We start from the raw sequence: 15,191 nt of genomic DNA, 5'->3' as shown, positions 1-15,191 counted from the left end.
CTTTCTTGTCATGTTCTCTAACTTGAAGCTTAATTCCAGAGTTAGAAGTTTGTTAGTTAGCTTTTTGTCACTCTGACCAAAATAACTGAAAAGAACTATTTAGAATATATATATATATATATATATATATATATATATATATATATATATATATATATATTTGGCTTGTGATTTAAGAGCTCTTAGTCCGTGGCCCAGTAACTCCATTGTTCTGGATCTGAAGTGAGGCAGAACATTATGGTAGAAGGAGGTGGTAGAGGAAAAATTCCCAGAAAATGGCATCCAGGAAACACACACATAAATAGATAGATACATTCACACATACATACACAGATTGATAGGGAAACCAAGGACAAGATATAGTCCTCAAGGACAGACCCTCAGTTACCTTCCACCTCCCACCATACCCACCAATCTACAGTTATCGTTCAATAGTCCAAGAAAATTAATAATGAATTAAATAGATTAATGCACTCATGAGGTTACAGTACTCAGAATCTAATCTTTTCACCTATGAACATTGTTGCATTGCCAAATACATAAGTTTTCTGGGGAACATTCCTACAGCCAATAATAGCCTTAATGGATAAATCATTTAATTGAAAAATGTAACAATATTGGACTCATGAAAAAAATTAAAAGGATAGAATACACAAACATGATTATAATGGGTCATGACTTTGCTCCATATATCTTCCAAATCGTATAACAAACTAAAGAGAGAAAATATCATCTCTCAAGGATTATTTCCAGAGATGGTACACATCATTCCCTTCTTCATATTCCTTTAACAAAAGCAATCCATATGGCCATCTTTTTCACTTTCCCATGGAAATTACAATTATCTCCAAAGGAAGAAAGAAAATAGTGTAAATGATAATACTTTCAATGAAATTATAAAGTAAAACTTTCAGGACAGAAATTAACCATTCCTATCTATTTCATAAAATGCAGAATGTGCCTTAGTATTGTTTCTTTATAACACATGGTTAAATATTTCTTCATGCTTTTAAAGGAGTTCTTAACAAATAAAATAGAAATCTTCTCGTGCTGTTCTGAAGCCACAAAGTACAAACGTTCCATATGGCACTAGTATTGTTGCTTAATGTTTGGTGCACTGGGGATATCAGTGATTGACATCAAGCATGATGTATGCACATGACCTTGGGAAACAGTATGAGTGCATTTGGAGAAGGTACAAGATCTTTTCTCATTGATTTTCCATTATTATCTCTTCAAGCCAGTAAGGCTGAATTATAATTATATTTTATGAATAAACATAGACTAGAACATGGGTTATATCATAAATTCATTTGAGATTATACATTATGAGGGTATGAAATGAATATATTTAAAATTATTTGATAAAATGTCAATAGAAGCTAAATAATCAAGATGACATAATATTTTGCTGCTAACTAATTTGAGCAAATTAGAATTCCCTATAAAGAAGAAACTATAACTTTTAGTTGATTTAGTAACACAATGTTTTTAAAGGCTCAAGTTTAGTTAAGAGAAGGTTACTACAAATTATTCTATTTCTGGACCTACAATTTATCTAATTGCTGGAAATAAAATTTTCCACACATTTTTTTTAATTCTCAATTTCCCATTTTCTATCCATTTAATCTCTTCTTATGTCAAGTTCATCTAATGGGGATCTGATATGTGTTCAGAAAATCAATAACTGTATATTATTATGCATTCTGGTGCATACATTTTATCTAAGATTAATTTTTTGTAAGATGCTTTTAATGTTCTAAGTTCAGGTATACCTAATGGAACAGGTTTTTCCAATTAACTATTTTTTCCAATTAAAAAATAGTTAAGATAATTAAAGCAATGCCATATTTCATAGGATTGTTTTGAGAATTAATCTAAAATACAAAATCTTGTAAGTGCTTAATATGTAATAGGTCTTTAAAGAAAAAAAAAAGTAGCAGTCAACCTTCAATCCATTCTCTTTTCATGGAAGACTCTATAGGAAAGAAAGGGAAAATACCTGTTTAAATATCCAATCAATCTGTTAAGGACAGAATCCTATAAAACTCTCCTTATCTATGAAATGTTTCATGATGATATACCTAATATATCTGGATCGCTTTGAGTAATAATGTTAATTTACAAATTTAGGGCTCATGACTTTCTACTGAATGTCAAATAAACTATATAACACTACAAAATTAGATGGTTAGTTTTCATGATCAAAACAACACTTTTAGTAAGTTATGACATCACATGTCCCTTACAATTCTCATATTTTTGTTAGCACATGAATACATCCTGAGGTACAAAGAAAGATGGGGGAAGTGGATTGGTAGTCTTAGACTATGCCTAGATTTATATGTGCCTCTAAAATATTTAAGGCCTTCAATATTTTGGTAAAGACTGATTTAATTTTATCACCAAGTATTCTAAAGTTTAATAATCTGATCACAAAATAATGGAAAGAATGGTTGCTTTTGTTAGAATCACAGACTCTAAAGAACCTGATAGATGTACTTTGTCTCCAGTAAAATATCTTCCCAAAATCTAAACATACTTAAAAACTCCCACACATATATCACCATAGTTTTGGTTTCCAGACCAAAGGTTAAGATTCTCAAAAATAAAAGAACACATCAATAAATATGCAATATTGTAGTGACAAGGATTAATAGTGTTGAGATGTATCTGCTTAAAAAGTATAGAGAGAGCACTGAGCATACTTAACTTTTTTATCTAACTTAAGTGAACCTATGTACTCAATGAAGAGTGACAAATACCCATGAACCAGCTTAGTAACAAAAAATATTCGAGCAATTTTGCCCCCACTCTAATTTTTATATTAAAAATTTACCAGAGACACAGCGTAAGGACAAATATTCTTTACTCTTTCAGGAATTCCAAATATTTTACTGTTCGTATTTAATAGTCCTCAAAAGGACACTTATCATTAAGTATATTGGGAACAATGTGTTTGATATATAGTTCATGTAATCTAATAATTAAAATGTCTACTCTGCTTTTCAAAGAATCTAAAGGTTTAATCCTAAATGTATTCTCTATTTGACAAAACAAGTGAGAATTGTATAGTTTTCCATTGCAAGGCATGCACAGCTCACTCTACCACTTAGTTCTTATGTGGGCTGTTTGGCTGGATCTTGGAACCCAATTAATACATGAGCTGATTAATTAAAGAAAAGCATAACAACTTTTTTTAATTTTACATTGCATGGAGATGTCCGTAAAAAAGTAAAGTCTAAAGAAATGACCCAGGTATTATCCTTTTAAAATTCTTTAGACAAATAACAACACATTAAGGAATATAGGTCAATGAATATCTGGACCAGGCTAGTAAATTCTAGGGACATTAGTAGAAGATATATGGGGAGATGAATGTAAGAACTAGTGGAGAGTAAGAATTACTTCAAATAGTTTGTTTATTCATTTTCACTGCAGCACCAATTAACTCTGGTGATCAATGCTATTTTCTAGCCTTTGATTAGATGGATATCTCTCCCAAAGAATCTTTACGTCTAGCTGTATGTAGGAAAATACAGGTCAAATGATCAATTCTGAAGTTACATTGCTCAGGTGATTTTAGCTTTAAATAAACAATATACTAATTAGGAATATTTTGAAATGGTGCATATTTAACTTCTCCATTTATAAAATAAGGAGAAATGATGATTTCTCTAAGTCAATTCTTAGTTCTTTGCCTTGCATCAGTCTTCATTATGTTGGAGAGCACATTTTTTTTTACTCACCCCTTTTTAATAAACAGAAAATAAGTTTTAACACTTTAGCCAGAGATCTCACTTTACCTTCAGTTTATTTAATAGACTCTGATATATCTAGGAAAGGAAACAATGTATAAGCATAACTAAGCTAAAACAAATCTTTTTCTTCTATTTACTTTATTGCTTGAATCCAATGATATAATATGGCTTCATCCACCTCTGAGAGTACACTTAACAAATATAGAGGCAATTTAACATTTTCCCAATTCACATCTAGTGCAATATTTAAGAAGATTTCATCTAATTGAACACATGTTGGAACAAATTTAATAAAAGCATTCTTGCAAATGCTCCAATGGCTAGATGGCAGACAAGCTAGGCAGGCAGTGAAGTGAACATCATTCTGGTAGGGCTCTCCAGGCTAAGAAGTCATTTGCAAGATGTTTTGACTGCTGAGAATGTCAGCCATAATCAATCTCAGAGATAGAAGGAGGCTGCAAATGGGAGAGGTAATGTTCAAATTCACTGAAAGATGACTAGTCATAATAAACGGTAATGGATATGACTGCATTGCTTCAAACAAATTTAGTGAACATTTTAGGTTCACAAAGGATGCATTTTTACCTTATTTGAGAAATTCAGTCAAGGTAGTTATGTTATGTACTCATTTTGCAGATCTTTGTTTCTCTACCTTTTTTTCCTTATCTTTGGGGGAGAACACATTCTATAGAAACTCACTTAAATACAAATTTTACTTGATTTCTAATAGAAATACGAAAATGGTGGATAAACAAACACATGCAATGTTCCTTTTTGTATATCTTTAACATCAAATTTGTATTTTTCTTTTAGTGTTTAATTAAGTTTTGTGTTTGATCAGATCATTCTGTGCAAGTTACAGAATTATTGCATCTATCTTTTGACCATATATCAGGGCAAAGGACATTCAGAATTTAATAAATTTTAATTAACTAGGTGAAACATTATTTTTAAGTTTAAATCTAGACTTTTATAAACATGTTTCACAGAGAAGAGCAATAATTTTAGATAATAAAGTTATTTTTAAGAAAAGATTTTGTTTTTATTTAACACATGTCAACTATTTTTAAAGATCTTGTCTGCAAATGTTTTCTTCTAATTTATAGAGAAAAGTTTTACCTGACATTCAACATTAATCTAATTCATCCACATTGCATAACTATTTGATATAATGCACTGTGTTGGGAATTAGGGGTACAAAGTAACACTTAATCCTTGTCAATACAGTAGATTGGAGCATAGCCATAGGGGAACATTCTAACTTTTATCTGCAGTATTAGTGGTGGATTCTAAAGTAGCCATGTACTACCTGTGGAAAAGTGTTCATGGTTAGTCACAGGACCCTTGAGGTAGTCGGCATTGTGTTATGCATCGATAAAAATATTTGAGGCTTCACAGGATGGAATAAGGTAGATAGTGGGGAATAGGGAGAAAATAAATAAGTATCTTTCTTATTTTCTGCCCTCTAGAATGCCTCAACAATCTATCTTAAATCACTTTGTAATACCCTTTGTCTATATAGAAGCAAAAAGAACTAAGTAAGGAAAATATAAAGCTAATCTACAAGTAATAAAAGCTATTATGTGAATTTTATCTTGTCCTAGGGTATCATATGATAAAGAAAACACCACTAAACATTTAAGTTTGAAAAATTTAATGTTAAGGTCCTATTTTGCAGTGACAAAGCCAATTCAATCACAGTCTTTATTGGTATTGCAAGAGGAACTTGCTTAAGGTCCTACATCTCCAGATTAGAAGTTAATTAGTGCATTATCATTGCTGCTTCACAGCCTTGAGAAGTTACTACACTTTTTTCTTAAAAGCAAATGTGAGAATTGGCTTAGAATGATTTCCACTACTTTGATACTTCTGAATATAAATGTTTCTCAAAATGTGTGATACTCTTATTTCCAAAACTAATGTAAGTTTTGTCTTCTAGCCATTTATATTACTTTTTTTTCATTTCAGTTTTGTTTTGTTTGTTTGTTTGGGGGGAAGGGGGATTGACAGGTTAAGAAATGAGGAATTCTTTACTTTGATCTATATAGTTTTAGTTTTAGTTATTTTTGTTTTATTGTTTTGTTTTCATAGGGAGAAACTACCATGTCTCTAAATATGCATCATAAAAGAGATTATTAGCCAGGAGACTTGAAACAATTCAGTTAAAGTCTCCAGGTTCAAGTATTCTTACCTGTAGAATGGGCTAGCCATCTAAAACTTATTTTTAGTTAATTGATATCAATGACTGTAAAAGAATTTTGCATACTATATGGTGTCACTCAAAATATACCTTTTGCTTATTGAGTTCATTAATTATGGGGAGGGGAGGCAATTAAGGACCATAAGTTTTTCACCTAGTTACATACACTCTTGCCACAACACAGTTTGCAGTGTAGCAAGATCCACCTCAAAGAACTAGAATTTTTAGTTCAAGAAAACTTGGTTTTAGATTTTGTTTTTATTATTAGTAATTGTTATTTTTGATAATTAATTCAGTACACTCTAGCTCCCAAACCTAGATTATATATACTTCATTAACTTTTGAGATTCTGAGATAATGTGAACAGTACCTTGACCTCAGTAGATTTTTATTTTGTGAGCATAATTTACTCAGTGACATGGGTTAGGGGTATCATCATAATATTTTAAACAGTGAGTACAAACTCATCAGTGTGGTTATGCAGAGGGAAAAAGTAGCATAATAATTTAACAACAAATTTTGTTTTTAAATATTGTCTTAAAAATTAAACAACAAGAAAATCACATTTAAAACAGACATTTCACAGGAAGGCACTTAATATTTTTCAGACAAACTATGCTTGCATTTCATCATAAAACTATACTTCTTTTGTAGTTTTACTTCATGTTTACTATGAATGTTGACAACAGCATTTTTACAAATAGAATATTTCTACTCTAGGAGAAAAGAGTAGGAAATTAGATTTAGAACTTCATTATTATTGAGGGACACCAAATTATATTTCTATGGCTATGGGATTCCATGATGATTCATTGCAAGAGGTGATTAAAAAAATAATATATGAATACACTAAGTGAGATGAGTGGTTCCAAAAGGAAGTATTAAAATGATCCCTAAATATTTATTATAATATGACCTAAATATTTCCACTTCGAGACTATTTTTTCATCATTTACAAGATATTAGCATACAAAAAGTAATGAAATATTTTTAACAGGGTTCAAGGCACAGAGTTCATTTTTAACTTTCACACTTTCAGTGACCACTATGAAAAACGCACATTAATGTAAAAATTAAATTAAACCTTAGACCAATTATTTTGGTCTGAGATTTTTGATATTTTAATTTGACAAAGGCTATTTTTGTTTACTATCTCTGCAAATGATAAAATAAATAAACAATTTTAGCAATTCTAACATTGTTTATGATCAAAACCACATGCATAATTCACTAAAAGTATTTTTAAAAGCACTATGCCAAGAAAACATATAATTTGTATTTTTCCTAAGGAATGTTTTCTAATTCTGAATTTAAAAAAAAATCTTAAAACTCAATATTTTTACTTTTGGCTCACTCTGTACTATAGGTGCTAACGTGGAGCATGTAGCACCTTTCTTGATTTTTCTTTTTTCCATGCACTGCTCCTTTCCCATTCCTCTCCTGTATCAAACCAACCAGGACTTTCCAATGATATATTTAAATCTATATTTCAATATTTAACATTTCTAATAGTTATGGCAAGATTTTAAATCATGCATTCTCAGCTTATTAACAAATGTGCAAGCAAATCAAACAAAGGAAGAGTCAAATATCCAGCAATAGGCTATTAAGCAGAGTGAATTACTTAAGCTTAATCATTTTATTTAAAAAATGCATGCTCATATGATTTAACATTATGTAATGTTTAGATACCTCACTCTTTTATTAACTCATAATATGCCGTATCTATTTTATACATACTCAGCCATTACCTTTGTGCTTGCATACTGTTGAAGGGCAATTCTTAATGAGGTGCTACAGGCCCTGTGCTAACTTTTGTTTAGGACTACCTATTCACCTAAGTGTTTGTGCAAACTTGCCATATTAATCTTCTTCTTTTCCTTTGAGTAGAAAGGAAAATTTTTTATGAGAGATGAGGCTTTATATACTAATATTGCAGTAATCTTATCATTGGATATCATTTTTCTCTGGGTCAATCCTTAATCTAAAGCATGATCAAGAGATCTATATCCTAGGCTGGGGCTGTAGCTCAGTGGTAGAGTGCATGTCTAGCACATGTGAGGCCCTGAGTTCGATCCTCAGTACCACATAAAAGTAAATAAATAGAATAAAGGTATTGTGGGGAAAAAAAATCTTTAAAAAAATAAAAAGGTCTATGTCCCTAATTGCAATGTGATTAGAACCACAGCAATGACTATCTTTGACAATTTCTTTTGTACCTGGCTTTTCAATATCTACACCTGCAGGTGCATAATAAAAGGATAAGTTATGTTTTGATATCTAGTATATAACCAGAAAGGAACATTTTTTAAATATGTTATCTGTTTTGTCAATCATAAATATCATCATACTTTGAAACTTTGAAAGTAATAAGGTGTGTCCTTGGGATCAATAACAGAGGATAGGAATGGTAGACCAGAGGATGTTCCTAATTTGATATTTTGTCAACACATGTACTAAGCTTGTACATAAAAGTCTGGGGCCTGAATAATTATTTAATTTAAATGGAAATATAGATGATAGATTTCAAGACATAAAAATAAGTAAGTCCTAACTCTAGAACAATTATGTCCATACATGGACTTAGGCTGAATTTAAAATATAAAATCCAAGGAGGTGAGAATCTCAGTAGCCATTGATATCAGAGACAATGGATAGAGTAGAAGGTTTGGAGTGGTATTGTGGGGACCCTGGGCACTTAAATTTTCATATAAGTCCGATTCAGAATGGAACTAGGAAAAAAGGAAGATTTGCTTTTCAAGTATATGATTTGCTCCCCATGATTTTCTTCAGTTGTCTATTGATAACTGGTTTACATGGCTTGGTGGGTGTGGGAGAGACTGCTTCACCCTTAGCCTGCTATGTGATGAAAGGCTCAATACTAGATCTCATTTATTGAATTAACACACTGAATAAACAATATTAGAATACTTAAATTCTAGAAAAATTATTTTGTATTTTGAAATTGCTTGTCAAATAATCAATTTCCTTTCCAAATTAATATAAAATAATATAGCACTAATGCAGATTAAAATATATCTTTAATTTTCAGAGATAAAGAGGCCAGTTGACTCTTTCTCAAATTTGCCAGGACCCTCCCTCTGATTTCGGCCTTTTGAATGTACTATGTGACATGGTCTGGAATGCTCTTTCCCCATATCTGCTTTGTTTATTCCTTCTTATTCTTCAGAGTAATACTCTAAGACCTCTTCAGTGAGCCTTTTCCTAGCCACACGAGTTAAAATTGTTATCCTCTCCTGATATTTGCAGTACCCGTCAATCTTTAATTTTTTCACCAATAAGTCTAAATGTTATCTTATTTATCTCTCTCTCTGTCTCTAATAGAATGAAAAAAAAAAAGCTTTATTAAATCAGCAAGGTTTAACACATAGTAATAGAAAATAAATGATTATGAGTTAACAAATAGATTAAAAATGATAATCTAGATTGGAGCTCAAACTCTAATGGCTTCAATCTATATTTTTTATACTTTTATTTTATTTCTATTTTTATTTCCCTTTGATTTCTTAGAATCTTCCCCACCAGTACAACCTTCAAATTCTCTCTCTGCCTTTAACATGTCTTACTATCTTTAATATTCTCTGGACAATTTGAACCATTTTGTCATAGAAATCTAAATTCCTTGAAATGAAGGTACATTCATGTTTTTTCCTACAAAAACTCCAAGCTCAAGATCCATCATTCATTTTACCTTAAATAACCTCAGGATTGGATCACGAAGAAGTGCAGATGTACCAAAACACAAATCCTATACATAGGTGAATCACAACAAAGGCAAGGAGAACTGTTTGACACAAACCCAGTTGCCACTCAACTGCAGCAGTGTGAAGGTGGTGAGTGAAGCAGTATCTGCTAGGAGCATGACAGAAAGTCTGAGATACTTATACATATGCTGTACTTTCCACTATAACCATTCTAACGTTTCCTTGGAGGAGGTGAAGGTGATCCATTTAGTCCCTCACTTTTCATTGCCCAATATTCCATTTCTGGTGTGGGGTTGACCTTCAATCAAATAAAATTTTGCTATGTGATAAAATAAGAAGAAGATAGCAGTGGTTAATTTTTTCTTGTTAGAAAACGAGATCTCAGAGCACTGAGAATGGTACATCAAAGAATATGAGGTACATTTTCTTCTGTGAGAGGCTTACATCTGTTTAGATAAAATCAACCTTCGGGGAAAAACTAATAAAAGGATCTTATAGACTAAGCAAACACAAAACCAAAAAAAAAAAAAAAAAAAACCAAACAAACAAACAAACAAAAAAAAAACCAAGAAAATCCTAAATTGAACATTTCCATCTAAAAGTACAAGGATTATAGAAATGTAAAATTTTTTTTCTCATCACATTATTCTTCATTCTTTGGAATGTGAAGCTTAGTCACAATAATTGGATTGATTATACTTCTCTTTAAATTGTAAACTAATTAATCCAATTATTTTGGACTTTTCAATGCTGGGGATCAAACTCAGAGCTTCATGAATGCCAAGCAAGTGCTCTAAGACTAAGATACATCCCCAATCTTAATTACAATTTTTGTTCAATAGCACATTTTAATATTTTTTATCTTATTTTATTTACATAGTAAATGATGTATTATCTGATAACTATTCCTAAATGCTTACAATATTTGTTGCACAATTCCAAATCTTTTTCAAATACTATATAACCGAATCATTAAACTACATGAGATGAATATACTACTATTATTCACATTTTTTTAGAAAGGAAATCCATTTAGGAATATAATTCAGTGGAAAAAAAATTACCTGGTATGCACAAGGCTCTGGGTTCAACCCCAAGGACAAAAGCAACAAAAGAAAACCCAGGTTATAGAGATTACTAAACTTCCTTGGATATAAAACTAGTTAGTATTAAACATAGAGTTTAGACATAAAGTGTGAATTTCATGAGTATAATTTGAAAACTGCTATTGCTGTTTCTAAAGGACAACATTTTAATGGCTGTCTTACTTAATAACTAAGATATTATTAGTAACTCACCTTATGCCTTATTTACCCTAATTCATTATCTCTTCCAAGGAATAACCAGAATTCAGAATTTGATGATCATATATGATACATATACTTTTTAAAGACACATTTATAAATTGTTATTATTCTTTGAACCATTATTAATGTTTATCTATTAACTTTGTAAATTTTAAAAGTATAGCCTACTAATTCTTTTTTTTTTTTTAATTTCTTTTTGTAGTTGTAAGGTGGATGCTATGCCTTTATTTTATTTGTTTCTTTTTTATGCAGTGCTAAGGATCAAACCCAGTGCCTCACACACACTGGAAAAGTAGTTTGCTACTAGAGCTACAGCACCTGCCCCTTGCCTACTAATTCTTTTTTTTTTAAAAAAAATATATATATATATATTAAAAAATCAAACTGAACATAAGATTTGAAACTGTATTCTTCTATTATTTTAATACCAATTTTCTACTCTAAGACATTACAAGTTATTTTCCCCCCTATACTCACAGATCAAATGGCTTAATCATTTGGAAGCATTTCTTTCATATGACCAGTAATTTTAATCAATTACATTACAATCATTTGAAGTGAGAGATGCATAATAACCTTTCATTTGATAATTATAGTATTTACATATGAAGCAGAAATTCTTGTCATTTGGGAAGCTGAAGATGATTATTTATGTAAAAGGTTTAGGTTACATTGTTAGTAAAACTTGAGAGAAAGAAAAGGAGATAAAAAGTCTTATCCAGGATTGTTGATGTTAACTGCTATATCAAGTCAGATTTCCTTCTTTTCTAATTCATCCTCCTTTTAATTCTTTGAATAAGTCAATGAATAACGTTTTGTTACACAGAACCAAAAAAAAGGGGGGGTGGGGGTGGGCTTAGAACATAGTGGAGCTTAGATTCCAGTTCAAAAGTGCTAGGACTCAGGTGGATGGATTCTCATTCTCATACTTGTTTATTTAGATGCCTAGGGCAGTTATTAATTTTTCTATGTAGTTTCTTGCAAAGTAAAAAAGAATAATGATAAAAACTACTCCCTGAGTCATGTAGTAATTACTACACATTTAAATCGCAGCAAGTGTTTAGCACTCAAAGGGCCTGGAATTTGTTAAGTGTTGTAAAAATGCTGTCTAGTGTTTTGGAATTATCTGGTATTTGTAATGTAGGATTTTTTCATGTTCTTTACATTTCACTCTCTTTTCCTCAAAATCACCTACAGGACTCTGATATATTTTTCAAAGTCTAACTTCATTATTCAAGTCTTCAAAGTGGCTTACCTTTATGGAACTACAGATTTAGTTTAAATCTCAGCCACAGGTTGTATTCTGGTGCATACTAAAATAGAAAGTAACTTCAAGGCCTCTGTGTTTATCACCATATACTAAAGCTTGTCTATGAGCCTATTGTTCTTCTCATATTGATCTCATCAAGGACATGAAAGTTTTCTCTTAACTGCTTAATAGCATCGGTCATTCAACCACTCTTCCGCTGGTTTCTATAATGCTACTCTGATGCGGCTTCGGTTCTACCTCCTCTTTGGAGGATAGTGTGTCTTTCTAACCACACCTTAAATTTTGGTACTTTTCAGAAGTCTATTTTAGTTCAATTTAAAAATTTTTCTATATGCTCTCTTCAAGTTATTCTTGTTATTTAATGCTCTTCTTTGTTTATGACTTTATATCTACTTTGCAATTCATACCATTCTTACAAGCACTACCCTGGAATCCAGTTGCTTAATGGATGTATTTATGAACCACAGACTCCTAAAATTGCACCTGTTCAAAGCTGATCTTGTAAAATTTATGCACAGACTTGAAATTTTTCATGCAATCCTATTTTAGAAAATGGAAATACAGGTAATATTAATCTAGCTGTGTAATGCAGAATATTAGAAATGATCCCTATAGCATACTCACTTCTATTATAAGACCTAACTGTTAATGTTGGAAGAAAATAATTTTGATTTATGTTGTAAAAGTGAATACTCTATAAAATTTCCTTTATTTTTTCATACAAATGACAATCAAAAAATCAAAATCATATGTAATTTCCAAATTCCTGAGAATAGTTTACATATTGTTGAAATTAAATATAATTAAATGATGATATTATATTTATGTGTCATAACATTGGTGAGGAATTCATTCCTTATGACAAAAATACAAATTTTATATAAGAAGCATCCTAAAAATAAATTTTCTCCAACAGATTTTAACCATTTTAACTATGAACAAGTCAATTTGTATAAGGTAATCCCAACATAGAAAAGAAGAGAAAGATACTGGCTTCTTAACTAATATTAAAAAACATGTATGGAAATAATAACAGTACTAAAAATAATATGAATAATTACCAGAATCCTTCAATGTGTTGTTGAGTCAGTTCACCAAAGACTATCTGTTTCTCCACAAAGAGTAGTTTCTTCCTCTTCTCAATAACTTTGTTAAGTTTCTTTAGTATCTGGCAATTTTTGATGGAGGATTCAGCTTTTAGCTGAGTTTCTTTCTATTTCTACTTCCAGTATTTTCATTAGCTTCATGAAAATCAGAACAATAAAAATAATTAACATTCAATATGTGAGCAGACTAACTATTCTTCAACTAATAAAGAGAAGACAGTACTTGAAATACTTACATACACACACAGAGGTATATATGAAATTTGGAAGCATTTCTTACATATGATTGGTAATTTTAAATATATATAAAATATATATGGCTTTACACTTGCATTTTATATGTTTTGTAGAATTTAATGAAATATTAAAACAGAAATTTTCTAACAATCTTGGCCATCTTGGTGTGCATAAGTGTCCACCTATAAAATTTTATCAGCTTCTACCTATAAAATATTATCAGCTTCTGACTTTAGCTTGTGGGCAACAAACATTTATTAAAATACAAGATAATTATATTTAATAATATATGTTATATGCCATCATCAGAATTTTAAAAGGTGATCTACAATTTCAAATGCATATCTTTCCTTAAATATAAATGGTAAAAATGGATGAGAGAAGACCAATGTTGAAATATTCTTAAAAAGAAACATTATAAATTATAGCAATAAAGGTATAGGGAAAATTGAAAGATTACAAAGAATATTTACTGTAGTTGGAGAGAAAAGAAAATGTAGGAAGGCAGCCTTAACTAATCTTGGCAAACTTTATTGGAAATGATATTAAAGACAAATTTTAGTAACAATAGTTGTATACAATTAAAAGGAAAAGAATATTCATTGATAAATGCTTACGTAATTTAAAAACACATAAAAAATATGTTCTTTTCTATATGGCCTTTTGCAAAGGGAAGACTCATAGTTTGTACCAAAAAAATAAAATAAAAAATATAACAAATGCTAATTCACTATTTCTGTGATTTTGGTAGGCAAAAATACACTTATCAGTGCCCTCTGCATAAAGCATTTTAAGAATAATTTTGAATGTTTAAAATTAGACTATTTATTATGTAATGTGTAATGACTAACAATAACTTTATTAATTATACAAATTTAAAAATTTCATTATTAAGTTTTTAAATTTTTTTATATAAAAGTAACACAAGAGGGTTATTTGCACCATTTGTTAACTTAATCTTTGACAAGGGTTCCAAAAATATATTATGGGTGCAGGGAAATATATTCAACAAATGGTAATAGGAAAATTGGATATTCACATGCAAAAATATTAAAATAATATTAAAAAATTAAAAATATTAAAATATATTCCTGTATTTCGCCACAAGCAAAAATCCATTCAAAATGGATAAAAACATAAGTGTAAAACCTGAAATTATAAAGCTCCTGAAAAAAAAAACTGAGGGGAAAGGCACATGGTGGCTTCTTTAGTATTTTTATCTCAATTTTGGAAAATTATATTGAATTATTTTGGTGATAATTTTCCCTGTTTTTTTGGATACTACTGAGATTTGGAAAATTCTAGAATGTAAATACAGTTCTATTTTCCTTAAGATGCATAGATTTCTGCTTAATAGGGTGTGCTAAATTGGTTATTGATCTTCTATTTCACTTTCCAGTTTCCAATACAGTGCAGCTGCTGGACCATCTCCCTTTCTTCCATGTCTCCCAGTTCAAATGGGCTTACACCATCACTGAAATTTTAGTCAGTCTGAGATGTAAATATCCATAAAACTTTTATAAAGGAGAAACATTTTAAATTTTTAAAAAAGCCTAATAACTAGGCTTGGAATTTCACGTATTTC

This window comes from Marmota flaviventris, chromosome 13, assembly GCF_047511675.1.
Source record: "Marmota flaviventris isolate mMarFla1 chromosome 13, mMarFla1.hap1, whole genome shotgun sequence".
NCBI classification, from domain to species: Eukaryota; Metazoa; Chordata; class Mammalia; order Rodentia; family Sciuridae; genus Marmota; species Marmota flaviventris.
Note: the sequence above shows the minus strand (reverse complement) of the source record.